We start from the raw sequence: 13267 nt of genomic DNA, 5'->3' as shown, positions 1-13267 counted from the left end.
AATCTTCTGGCAATAAGGTTGTGAATTTAACTTAAAACCACAGTGATACCCCAAGAGATACACCATGATCATTTGTCTATCATTCCCTAATTTACGCTAGTTGCTGTGAGATTTGATTTATGTGTTCTCCCCAAAGATAACCAATTTGCTCAATGGAACTTTTAGCTCATTTTGTAAATGAACAAGAGTGAGAGACCATGCTTTTCCTACATTTTTTAGTCAAAGATCATAGACGTGAACGGTGGAATCATTTCTCAGCACGCCCTGCTACAGAAGAACTAACCTTGATTAAGGTGGATAGATAACTGTGTTCCCAGACATATGGCATGAAAGTGACATTCCTAGTTATAACTTTCATCTATAAACTCATCAAAACATGGGTAGTCAATATAGAAGAGTCATAGCTCTTTACAATAAACCCCAAACAAGTCTAGCCTATCAAGAACTCAAGTTACGTCACGGATGCTCCAGTGGAAGAACCTGAAGGTCGTTTCCATGTATCAGGCTTCAGATATTCACAACTGAGAAAGACAGAGGAAGCTCAAGTGTGCTGGGTTTTCTGTTTGTTTTTAGCTCTGTTGTTGGAGTATCAGACTGTCATGAGCAAGGTTTGATGCTCAATATTGGAGAAACAAGGGTGTTGGCATGTAGGTTTGTAGTCCTAATATTCCAGAAGGTATTCAAAGAAGTTGAGTTTAATGTCATCTTCAGTCTTGGGCACTTCCTGACCAGCCTGGGCTGTGCCATGAGACAATTCCTGAAAACATTAATTATTATTACCACACCACCACCACCACCACCACCACCACCACCACCACCACCACCACCACCACCACCACCACCACCACCACCACCACCATAATATCATCAACAGCAGCAAATAAAGGAAGAAACACATCTGTTCCTAGCCATATCATTCTGAAAATAGGATACTCAACATCAGAAAACACGGTGAATGTGTATTAGAATTTGGTTTTCCTTCAACATGAGTCAATCCCAAAGGACCTGGTGAAATGCTTTAACATAATTAGAAACTATTCCCATGACTCCAAGAGTTACACACTGGTATAGGCTTTCTGTCTACTAAGAACTCCAGTCAACACTGGTCCCAGTCATTCTTTTAAGTTTTCCAGATGTCTTAGACTCTGTCCCTCAGAAGTATTTGCCCTCACTTCTGGTCAGTTCCCATACTGACTGTGAGTGAGAACACAGAGAGTCTATGCACTCTAGATTGTCCAGTCATCACAAGATATGGTCGTTTCTAAAATGACTGTGGCTCAGGGCATGTTTGTGTGTACAGGCGTTAGCCAAGGTTTTTATTTAAGGTAGGTAGGACTGTGCGTACCCTGCCATTGGATGATCTGTGGAGAAGAGAGTTAGATTGCTAACTGGACTTTGCTGAGGAAGCAGTGACTAGATGTCACAGTTAGAGTGTCTATTTGCTGACATAAAATATCATGACAAAAAAGTAAGTTGGGTAGGAAAGGTTTTATTTGGCTTACACTTCCAGGTCATAGTCCATCATTGGAGGAAGTCAGGACAAGAACTCAGGCAGGGCTGCAACATGGAGGCAAGAGATGATGCAGAGCCTGCTCACTGGCTTGCTCAGCCTGCTTTCTTATAGAACCCAGGATGACTAGGCCAGGGATGGCACTGCCCACCATGTCTGGGTCCCCTCCTACCACCACCATTGATCATTAATTGAGAAAATGTCTTACTGCTGGATCTCAGGGAGGCACTTTCTCAACTGAGGCTGCTCCTCCTCTGATGATGATGATTCTGACTTGTGTCAAGTTGACACACAAAACCAGCCAGTGCACCAGAGAAGGTGCGAACTTTGGACTAGTGGGGCTTCTGTTCCTTGTTTGTTTTGTTTAGGCATTACAGACATCGTTGAGGGCAGTTGTCACCAAAAATGTGTTTGCACAGGCACAGTTCATTAAATCCTCTATGTCCAGTGAGGTGGAGGTCTTAAGCAAGGTGTGCCAACTGAAGGGAAGGGATGTTATTCTTTCCAACCCTCTCATGATAGCTAACTTGGAATATTCATTTGCATTTTTAGACTCATTAACCTTACTGTGAGTGCTTCGGCAATTGTAGTGCTATGTCAATAAGAAAGCAGAACCGAGGAATAGCCCACATTTCACTGCATTCACATGATTCCTAAAGAGATTTGTGTGCTGATCACCATGCTACACTACTCTTCTGTGGACACTATCTCATGCACATGAATCGAGAGCTTAATTATGTAAGGACTGACCTGTCCTACATACAATAAGTGGTCATTGGTGCCTGCCATCTTCGAGAATTCTGAATCAGATACGTGCGGTGTTTCAACACAGCTACTATTAGGCTTCTTATCTTTAATGCAGTTCAGCTGACCTAGTTTTTGTTGTTGTTGCGAATGCATTACAGTTTCTGCAATCCTGAAAAGACTGGGTTTTGAAGAGATCAGTTCCCAGAAAGATCCTGAAATAATAGTCCTCTATACGACAGAAAAGGCCTGCACCACAAACGGTACAGTGGAAATTCAATCATTAGTTTGAGTTATTCATGATAGAGGAGAGACGGCACCTCCTCCGGGAAAAGAATGAGGATGTTTTGCAGTGTTCTTAACACAACCGTCCATTTCCCCCACTCATTTGTACAACTGTGATCCACACCTATTGTGGTTCTCACTGGATGGCATGTGTCCTTGTGCGAGGAGGCCTGGCTTCACCTACTGCAGACACCAACGTGTGAGTCACTCTCTCCACTGACTGTCTTCCAGATATCGATGGCATGGACGACAGCACCGAGGACAGCTTGACTAGTGGGAGAAGTAAGTAATGCAGCCATGGCAAGCAGTGGCATTTCTGGTCAGATTCCATCCCAGAGTCTAGGAGTAACTATGTTGTTCCTTCTGCTTGGGAGGCAGAGAAAGAGAAAGAAGACTCTTCAGTGGGCAGAAGTGATGATAAGACCTTCTCGTGAAATCATCCTATGTCGGTGGCTTTTGTTTTTTGATGTAATAAGCTGACATGAAGCATTTTAATGCAGGAAGTGTTTACTCTGGCTTCCAACTCAAGCATTCTATTATGGTGAGGAAGACATGTGAATGAGCGGGAACTGTGTTAGCAAACTTCAGTGTTCGGCAGGGACCAAATCATCACTCTCCCTCACTTCCATATCAGTTTGCTGGTCTGAACCCGGACAGATGCTTTACACAGCCAATGCAATTGGTGCCATTGTAAAGGAAAATTCTAGTGTCTCCATCCAAGAAGCTATCACTGTACAGCAAAGAGTGAATACTTCAGCATCATTACATCATGTGCTTCTTAGTACACTCCGTTTTCTAGTACAATGTGCACTCTGTCAAGATTGAAATTGTCTGTTTGGTCTGGTGAGATGGCGCCATTGGTAAATGTGCTTACCTTTTGTAACTGTGACCTGAGCTTGATTCCTAGAACCTACATAGAGGGGAAAGGAGAGAACCGTCTCCTCCAAGTTGTCTTGTGACTCCCACACATGTGCCGTGACATGTACTCTAACGTACACTTCATGTACATGCACAGGTATAATAACAATAATTGAAAGTAATTAAAAATTATATATCATTAATGAATGCGGTAGCTAGTCTTGATCTGTGGTGGATAAAAAAAATCCAGATCTCTAGAAATGTTAATTTTCTTTATTAAAATGACCTGAAGAAATGATGGAAATCTATCATCTAATCTTAACATTTATTTCCGTTTATCCAATCTAAGGAGAATTATTTTATATAATTTTGAGGAAAAATGCTGTTTTTCCTTATCGATTCTTCAAGTCTTCTTTTGCTTTCCATCTGTGGCATAGTATAGGAGAAGCCTAACTTTGTTTCTTAAGTATATCCATCAAGGCTAGGTGCTAGTGCACATATGTAAGTAGCAACTTTTCTTTAACCCACTAGATCCCAAATTATTGAGACACAGACTATTAGACTTACTTAATAAGATTTATAGCACAATAACTGAGAAATTATTAATCTAATTCTCCAAGGTAATCTGGCTACCTCCTAGCCAATATGCCCAAGATACCTGCATTTTAGTGTTGATTTGGATCTGTCTGCTCCAGATGCATTCCCATGGTGTCTTTTGGATCCTCTCCTAGAGACAAAATCTCTCTTCCTCTCTTTCTGTCCCCCTCTCCTCACTGTGATCAGAAGTTCAGCCCTATTCTCTCTGCTGCTCAGTCACTGGCTGATCAGCTTTTTATTAGCCAATCTGGGGATAACTGGGGAGCAATGTTTTTGCAACATTGAGACAGGAGATACTTAGAATAAGCATTATAATGGCATGTTTGGATTGCAGTCAGATATGGGGACACAGATACCAGCATTTGAATAAGTCAAGGATAATCATTACACAATGCACAATAACATTATGCCTACAGCTAGGCATATAGACTCGATCCATATACCATTGTCCATATCAAGAGAAGAAGCCTCAGTATATATCAAGCAGTACTATGAGCTCAAAGCCATTTTGTGTCCTCTAGTGAAGTATAAGCGGAACCAAATGAAGGCCTCACAAGAACAGAATGACAAATTGTCACTGATTAAGGTAAGATGGCCTCCTCTTTTCCTAAGATAGGAACATTAGTTCCATGATTCCTTTATTTATGTATCGCTACCACATTTGAGTAATAATGCTGATGAGTTAGACAGCAGATATTCCTAGGAAGAGGGGGAATTATGCTAAGTCACCCATGGCATGATACAGCATGAGAGAAGACTGTGAATTGTGTCAGGTTCCACAGAGTGTGTCAGGAAGCTCTTCTGACAGTTACCTGTTTAGATTAAAACATATAGAAGAGTTGACAGGCATGTGGTATATGAAAAGCTACTTTTTTCCCTGCATCTATTCTCTTGACTTCCCTCTGAGGACTTCTAAGGTTAGCGCACTTGGAATGAGTTTCCTTAAATATTGATGTGGTAAAAGTTTCTGATGTTCATTGAGGGACACTAAGATGATAAGTTCTTTAAAGCACGAAGTTAGAGCAGATAATTAGGAGGAAGAGGCACTCCTTTGAAGAAATTCATCTCACAAGATCAGATTGTCAATGTTTCTCTGCCAAGTTTTAATGTAGCTTTTAGGAATCCCTTTTGTAGAGGACAAAGATATAGATTTGCCTGATTGTGCTTGATAGGCATAAGTGAGAAAATACTTGCTTTTTTTTTTTTTTTTTTTTTACACACTACCTAGACTCAGGTATTTTGTGACAGCATCAAACAGAACAATACATATTCTTTATTAGTTCTCCAATAAAACAAGAGAACCAAAGACCTGTGCAAACATAACTCACTACGATCTGGACTAAGAGTGTTTTCTTTAAATTGCAGGTCCGGCCGAGTACAAGGAGATGCTGTACGTATTCTGGAGTGGCTTTCTTAGGACACACTGTAGATAAGAACTCTGCCCTTACTTCTTGTCTTTGTCTGGTTCCCTGGTGTTTTCAGAGCAACTTGCTGGCAAGGAGGATTTAGAGTATAGTTTAAGATCACAACTGATATTCTACGTGACAAATCATGGTTATGAGTCTAGAGTTATCTTGGTCCCCTTAGCTGCCTTGGGATTTTGTGTATAATGTCATGGCTGTGTGTGTTTCTCTTAACTTTCCAAACCAATTTCCAACATTAGTTTTGTCAATGAAAGAAATCAGAGTTCGTCCATTTGCTAAATTAATTAGGTCAGAGCTTATCACAGCCATGTATGGTAAATTAATTTCTTAGCAAACCATGCTAAAGGAGAACCAACTAGGAGAGGGAGATAAGTGACCAAGGTGGATTGCTAGGGAGTATGAGAGCTAAATGTGTTTCCCAGACATCTGGGATAAACATCACATTTCAGCTTATAACCTCTGCCTCTCGTTCTATAAAGATATGTATAGAAATTATATAGAAATCTCAGTTTTCTAGCATATACCTGGAATATTTTTACCTCCAGAGAACCCAAACACTATTGTGGTTGTTCCAGTGGCCAAAAACTAAAGGTATCTTCTGTGCTTCAGGCTACAGCAGATAACCCAGGTGTATCGACATAGGGCACTTTGTTTTGTTTTGTTTTGGTTTGGTTTGGTTTAGCTCAGCTTTCGGAATACCATGCTGACATGTGTGAAGCCCAGAGATTGATATGCAACACTAGATTGATAGCACAGAAACTAGGGTGTTAGCGCATAATTTTGTAATCCTAGCATTCCAGAAGGAGATGCAGGATGGTCAGGAATTTAATGTCATCTTCAGTCTTAGGCATTTTCTGAACAGTCCAGGTTGTGATAACTACCCTGCCCTAAAACAGCAATTACCATCACCACCATGAAAAGAAAAAGAAAAAGTTCACCTCCTTGTAAGTCATAGCCCTCCAACATAGGAAACGGTTCATCAGAATACACGGTAGATGTGTGCCATGACTGGGCTTCACTTCAGTGTGACTGGTTCTAGAAAGAACTGATGAAACATTTCAGCACAATAGAACCTGTTACTGTGAGTCCAAAATCCACACAGTTCAGGGCTTGCCCACTAAGAACTCCAGTCATCCCTGAAGTTATTAATCTGGTCTCAGCCATTCTTTTGACCATAAATGTTCAAGCCGATCTAGACTCTGTCCTTCAAAAGTACTTGCACTCAAAGATGGTCAGTCTCCACATTGGATAGTAAGTAAGATTGAGGAGAGCCCATGCAGTCAACGGATCCATGCTGTCAGCTTTGGAGGGTCATCATTTCTAAGATGCCCTTTTCCTTAAGGTGTGGCTATTTACTGAGGCATTAGGGAAGGAGGGCTTGGTTAAGGGAATGGGACTATGTTTCTTGTTTATGGATACAGTGTGGATTGAAGATTTTGTAGAGCAGAGACTGGACTCTGAGCAAAGAGTAAGCAAGGGCAGCTGCATACTTTGAGCTACTAAAGTCACTGCCTTCTCTTAGGCAGTTTAGTCCAGGAAACATTGATGGTGCTGAGGTCTATTGCTACTAAGTAAGTAATATGAACAGATCTAGTCCATTAAATCACCAGAATTCTTGGCATGTCGGTTTAGATTGAGGATTTATGCAATGTTTGTTGATTGAAGGGGCGGGAGGAGTATTTGTTTTTGTTCAGCCATTATGTGCCAAGTGGGTTAAACTACCTTGGAATCAGAATCATTTTGAGGTCCTCTCCTAGTGTGGTTGCCTGATCATTAGAAATTTACATGAAGAGGCCACAGAGAGGGCTAAACAGTGGTGAACAAATGCTACCCATTTGAACTAACCTCGTTCCTCATATCACTTCTTCAAAAGGAAATGGCCAGTTTTTGAAGGCCATTCAAAATCAGGATTGGAAAAAGTGGACCATCTATCCCTATCAGTTTTCTGTCAGATAATTTGGTCCGTTCAAGTAAGGTTACTATTCCAATGCCTCAGACAAAAGTAAGAAGTAAAGATGATCTCTTAACAACAATGCCCTTTCCTTTCGGCGATATTATATGCTGTGCACAAACTGTAAAACATCATGTTATGTGAAGAATAAGAAGAAACAACCATTGCCCGATGACCTGGCATTGTGGCATCATACATACTCTCTCTCTGAATCTAACCGTGGCCTCTTGCTGAATTTTCTGGCCTTTAGCAAACACCGTAGAGCTCCCTTTCAGTGCTAGTGATTTCCTTTAGGGCTTGACATTCATTTACTCCTTTGGACTCATTAGGCTTCATGGGAGACCTTAGTAAGTTGAAGTGTCACATAGTTTCAAGAACAGAGAAATGTGGAGTTGCCCAAATTCCACTGTGTTCACATGATTCTTAGCATTATTTGGATGCTGACCATCCTGCACACTCAGTCAAATGCTCTTCTGTCCATCTCATCTCATCCACATGGATTGAGATCTGATCTACGCTGACCATGCCATATGTTAAATGATGTCCTTGATACTCCAGAAGTGATGCTGGGAATCAAACAAATGTGCTTGCAAGTCAGTAATGAGATCAAATGTTTAAACACAGAGCAATGGTTACCCTTCCTTTCATGTGATTCAGCTAACCTCAATTTTGTTGTGAATGCATTCCAGTTTCTGCTATACTGAAAAGACTGGGTCTCAGATGGGCCCAGGATGGTGAACACAGCAGCGTACCTCAAATAAAGACTGTGCTTACAGTCGAAAAGGCCTGTGGTACTGATGACGGTACTGTGAAAATTCAATAATGTTTGAGTTCTTACAATTAACTTTTAATGTGTTTTGCCTGCATGTATATGGGTGCACCACATGTTGTGTAGCACCAGTGGAGGTAAGAAGAGAGCATGGAATTCCCCGGAATTGGAGTAACACATGATTGTGAACCACAATACTATTGTAGAAATATTTAATTTCAATACAGGGCTTCTACCCAGCCTTTGGACATTCATTTCCTGGATAAAAGAAAAAGTCTTTATATTTATAATAAGCCTTCATCAGCAGTAAAGCCTCTATGCTATTAGAATCTATTTATCTGTAACCCCAAGTTATAATTTGCTGTGTTCCATCTGGGCAGCTCTTAACTCCAATAGTCCAGCCCTCATGGCTATGTTTTCATGATTCACCTCCCCCATAGCGGCTTCCTCCTCTCTCCACCTTCTTCTCCATCTCCTCACTGTTCTTTCCTGATCCCAATTCCAGGGAACCCCAAGTCCTGCTTCTCTCAATTCTGCCCATATGGTTACAGGCTATAGTTATAGGCCATATGTTACAGCTATAGGCTGCAGCATCTTTATTCACCAATCAGGGATAACTTGGAGGGCAAGGTCACATAGTGTCACCTGGGTCTATTTGCAGATTCTCTTGTCCTTGGGAGCAACTAGGCCTCAGAGGCTAGAATTTAGCAGAATAATACATAGCAAAAGACAAAACTTCAACACCATGTGGGTACTGTGAATCGAACCCTAGTCCTCTGGAAGAACAGTGCTCTTAACTATAGAGCTGTCTCTCAAGTTCCTAGTTTGCTATTAATAGGAACTATAAGTATGATTGTACCTCCTATGTCAAAAGAATTAAGGTGTTTTGCAGTATTTTTAATATGTGAGGTGTTACTTTATCTCATTAGTAGAATGTCTATTGTTCTCAGTGAATGATGTGACCCAAAGGAAGTTGGGTTTGTTCTTATGTGAAGCAAGGTGGCTTTACCTAGTACAGTCACCAAGGTATGAGTCACTCACTGTCTCCATTGACTTTCTTCCAGATATTGATATGTTTGAAGACAACGTTGAGGTTGAGGATGACTTGGGTAGGGAGAACATCCTTTAAAGTGATGACCTTGGTGGTGGTCGGTAATGGTATTCCTGGTCACATCCAACTCTTCCCTGATTTTCTTCCAGGTAGTGATATGTTTGAAACAGACACTGAGGATGACATGAGTAGGAAGAAAAGCCTCTAAAGTGATGACCTTGGTGGTGGTAGGTAATGGTATTCCTGGCCATATCCAACTCTTTCCTGACTTTCTTCCAGATATTGATGATTTGGATGTGGACGATTTGGAGGATGAGTTGGGTAAGGGGAACAGCCTTCAAAGAGATGGTCTTGGCAGTGGTAGGTCATTGCTGGTCAGATCCATTTCTTCATTGATTTTCTTTCAGAAATCCACAATATATATAAGAGCGACTCTGAGAATTGCTTGAGTAGTGACGACAGCCTGCACAGCTATGAATTTGTTACTGGTAGGTAATGGCATTCCTGGTCAGATACAATGAACAGTGTCTTAGTTTGGGTTTTACTTCTGTGAACAAGCACCATGACTATGGCAACTCTTATGAGGACAGCATTTAATTGGGGCTGGCTTACAGGTTCAGAGGTTCAGTCCATTATCATCAAGGCAAGAGAATCATGGTAGCATCCAGGCAGGCATGGTGCCGCAGGAGCTGATAGTTCTACATCTTTATCCCAAGTCAAACAGGAAAAGACTAGCTTCCAGGCAGCTGGGAAGAAGGTCTTAAAGCCCAGGCCCACAGTGACACACCTACTCCAAGGCTACATCTTCAAATAGTGCCACTTTCTGGGCCAAACATACACAAACCACTACAGACACTACAAACTGCCTAGTAACAGTCAGGTTATTCCTTCTGCTTGGAGGGCAGAGGAAGAAAGTCGATTCAAGAGTCTTCCAAAGGGACAGAGACGGTGACCAGAATCTACTACTGGATCACTGTGCTTTAATTTTTTTCATGGCCATGATGAAATAACTTGACAGGAAACAATCTAATGGAGGAAGGGTTTATTGTGGCTTCTGGTTGAAGTGAATCATCGAATTATGTTAAAGAAGACATGGAAGGTAGCAGGAAAGAGGCAGGGACTAGCTGATCACATCGCATTCACAAACTGTAATCAGAAGGTGGAGGGTTAACAAGGAGTGGGACTGGCTTCAAAGCCTAAAGGTCCTCCATGATGATTCACTGCATCCAAGAAGGCTCCAACTCTAAGGAGTCTAAGGTCTTCCTAAACAGCACTACTGGCTCCATAGTGCATGTTTAAACACACAAAGGCTGTGAGGGGCACTTTACATTCAGACTAGAACTCGTACTATTCAGTTTATGGCCTCATATGAATTAACCACATAAGGTCATGAATGTGGAATCTAAACAAAAAGTCCCTAGTCTATTCCATCCTTGACTTGTTTTTCCCACAGAGGAGTATATGTTCTAAGTAAGAAGACAATGTCATCTTTTTTGTATATCATTTAGTTCCTCAAACCAAAGCTCATTGTCTCCTATGTCCCTGTCCTGACAGTTTGTAGTATTCTATAGTTTAGACATCTCCCCATGTGCCACCTTTTGCTGAAACCACCTCTGGTATAGGGGCTCCAGAGGGAGGAAATCTATATCACAAACTCTGTGGGGATGTGTTTTTTGTATATAATGGCATAGAAAATGATGGCGGAAACTGTCATGTAAAACTACTAGACACTCACACAGAAAGTGATTGTTTCCATCCTTCTTTGTGTCCCTGTGTATCTCCTGTGCTGGTACCTGAGGAGATACAGAGCTTGCCTTGAAGAACAGCCACTTTCCTATGAGTTGGCTGCTGGCTAAACAGAAGCCCTCATATTTATGAGACATTAATAATGTATGATGGTGGGGTTTCCCTGTGTAACCAAAGTTTTAATATATAATATAAATGTATATAATATTTAATACATAATTTCAATGTACCCAGTCTTCCTGTAACCTATGTAGGACAGTGGTGGCTTATATTAGGAATAAACTCCCAAGTACACACTCAGGCCAACTTAGGTACTTTTTTTTCATCTTTATTAAATTGGGTGTTTCTTATCTACATTTCAAATGTTATTCCATTTCCTGGTTTCCAGACCAAAATCGCCCTAGCCCCTCCCCTTCCCCTTCTATATGGGTGTGCCCCTCCCCATCCTTCCCCCATTACCACCCTCCCTCCAACAATCCCATTCACCAGCAGGACCAAGGGCTTCCCCTTCCACTGGTGTCCCTACTAGGCTATTCATTGCTACCTATGCAATTGGAGCCCAGGGTCAGTTCATGTATAGTCTTGGAATAGTGGCTTAGTCCCTGGAAGCTCTGGTTGCTTGGCATTGTTGTTCATATGGGGTCTCAAGCCCCTTCAGTTCTTTCAGTCCTTTCTCTGATTCCTTCAATGGGGGTCCCGTTCTCAGTTCAGTGGTTTGAGCTGGCATTCGCCTGTGTATTTGCTATATTCTGACTGTGTCTCTCAGGAGAGATCTACATCCGGTTCCTGTCAGCCTGCACTTCTTTGCTTCATCCATCTTATCTAGTTTGGTGGCTGTATATGTATGGGCCACATGTGGGGCAGGCTCTGAATGGGTGTTCCTTCTGCCTCTGTTCTAAACTTTGCCTCCCTATCCCCTCCTAAGGGTATTCTTGTTCCCATTTTAAAGAAGGAGGGAAGAATTTGCATTTTGTTCATCCTTCTTGAGTTTCATGTGTTCTGTGCATCTAGGGTAATTCGAGCATTTGGGCTAATAGCCACTTATCATTGAGTGCATACCATGTGTGTTTTTCTGTGATTGGGTTAACTCACTCAGGATATTTTCCAGTTCCATCCATTTGCCTACAAATTTCATAAAGTCATTGTTTTTGATAGCTGAGTAATATTCCATTGTGTAGATGTACCACATTTTCTGTATCCATTCCTCTGTTGAAGGGCATCTGGGATCTTTCCAGCTTCTGGCTATTATAAATAAGGCTGCTATGAACATAGTGGAGCATGTGTCTTTGTTATATGATGGAGCATCTTTTGGGAATATGCCCAGGAGAGGTATAGCCGGGTCCTCGGGTAGCGCAATGTCCAATTTTCTGAGGAATCTCCAGACTGATTTCCAGAATGGTTGTACCAGTATGCAATCCCACCAACAATGGAGGAGTGTTCCTCTTTCTCCACATCCTCGCCAGCATCTGTTGTTGTTGGAGTTTTTGATCTTAGCCATTCTGACTAGTGTGAGGTGGAATCTTAGGGTTGTTTTGATTTGCATTTCCCTTATGACTAAAGATCTTGAACCTTCCTTTAGGTGCTTCTCAGACATTCGATATTCCTCAGCTGTGAATTTTTTGTTTAGCTCTGAACCCCATTTTTAATATGGTTATTTGTCTCCCTGCAGTCTAACTTTGTGAGTTCTTTGTATATTTTGGATATAAGCCCTCTATCAGTTGTAGGATTGGTAAAGATCTTTTCCCAATCAGTTGGTTGCAGTTCTGTCCTAAAGACTCTGTCCTTTGCCCTACAGAAATTTTTTAGCTTTATGAGATTCCATTTGTCGATTCTTGATCTTAGAGCATAAGCCATTGGTGTTTTGTTCAGGAAAATTTCTCCAGTGCCCATGTGTTCGAGATTCTTCACCACTTTTTCTTCTATTAGTTTGAGTGTATCTGGTTTGATGTGGAGGTCCTTGATCCACTTAGACTTAAGCTTTGTACAGGGTGATAAGAATAGATCGATCTGCATTCTTCTACATGTTGACCTCCAGTTGAACCAGCACCATTTGTTGAAAATGCTATCTTTTTTTCCATTGGATGGTTTTGGCTCCTTTGTCAAAAATCAAGTGACCGTAGGTGTGTGGGTTCATTTCTGGGTCTTCAGTTCTATTCGACTGGTCTATCTGCCTGTCTCTGTACCAATACCATACAGTTTTTATCACTATTGTTCTATAATACTGGTTGAGTTCAGGGATAGTGATTCCCACGGAAGTCCTTTTATTTTTGAGGATAGTTTTAGCTATCCTGTTTTTTTTTGTTTGTTTGTTTTTTTTTTTTTTTTTTTTTTT

Source organism: Rattus rattus, chromosome 8 (assembly GCF_011064425.1).
Source record: "Rattus rattus isolate New Zealand chromosome 8, Rrattus_CSIRO_v1, whole genome shotgun sequence".
In the NCBI taxonomy this organism is placed as follows: domain Eukaryota; kingdom Metazoa; phylum Chordata; class Mammalia; order Rodentia; family Muridae; genus Rattus; species Rattus rattus.
Note: the sequence above shows the minus strand (reverse complement) of the source record.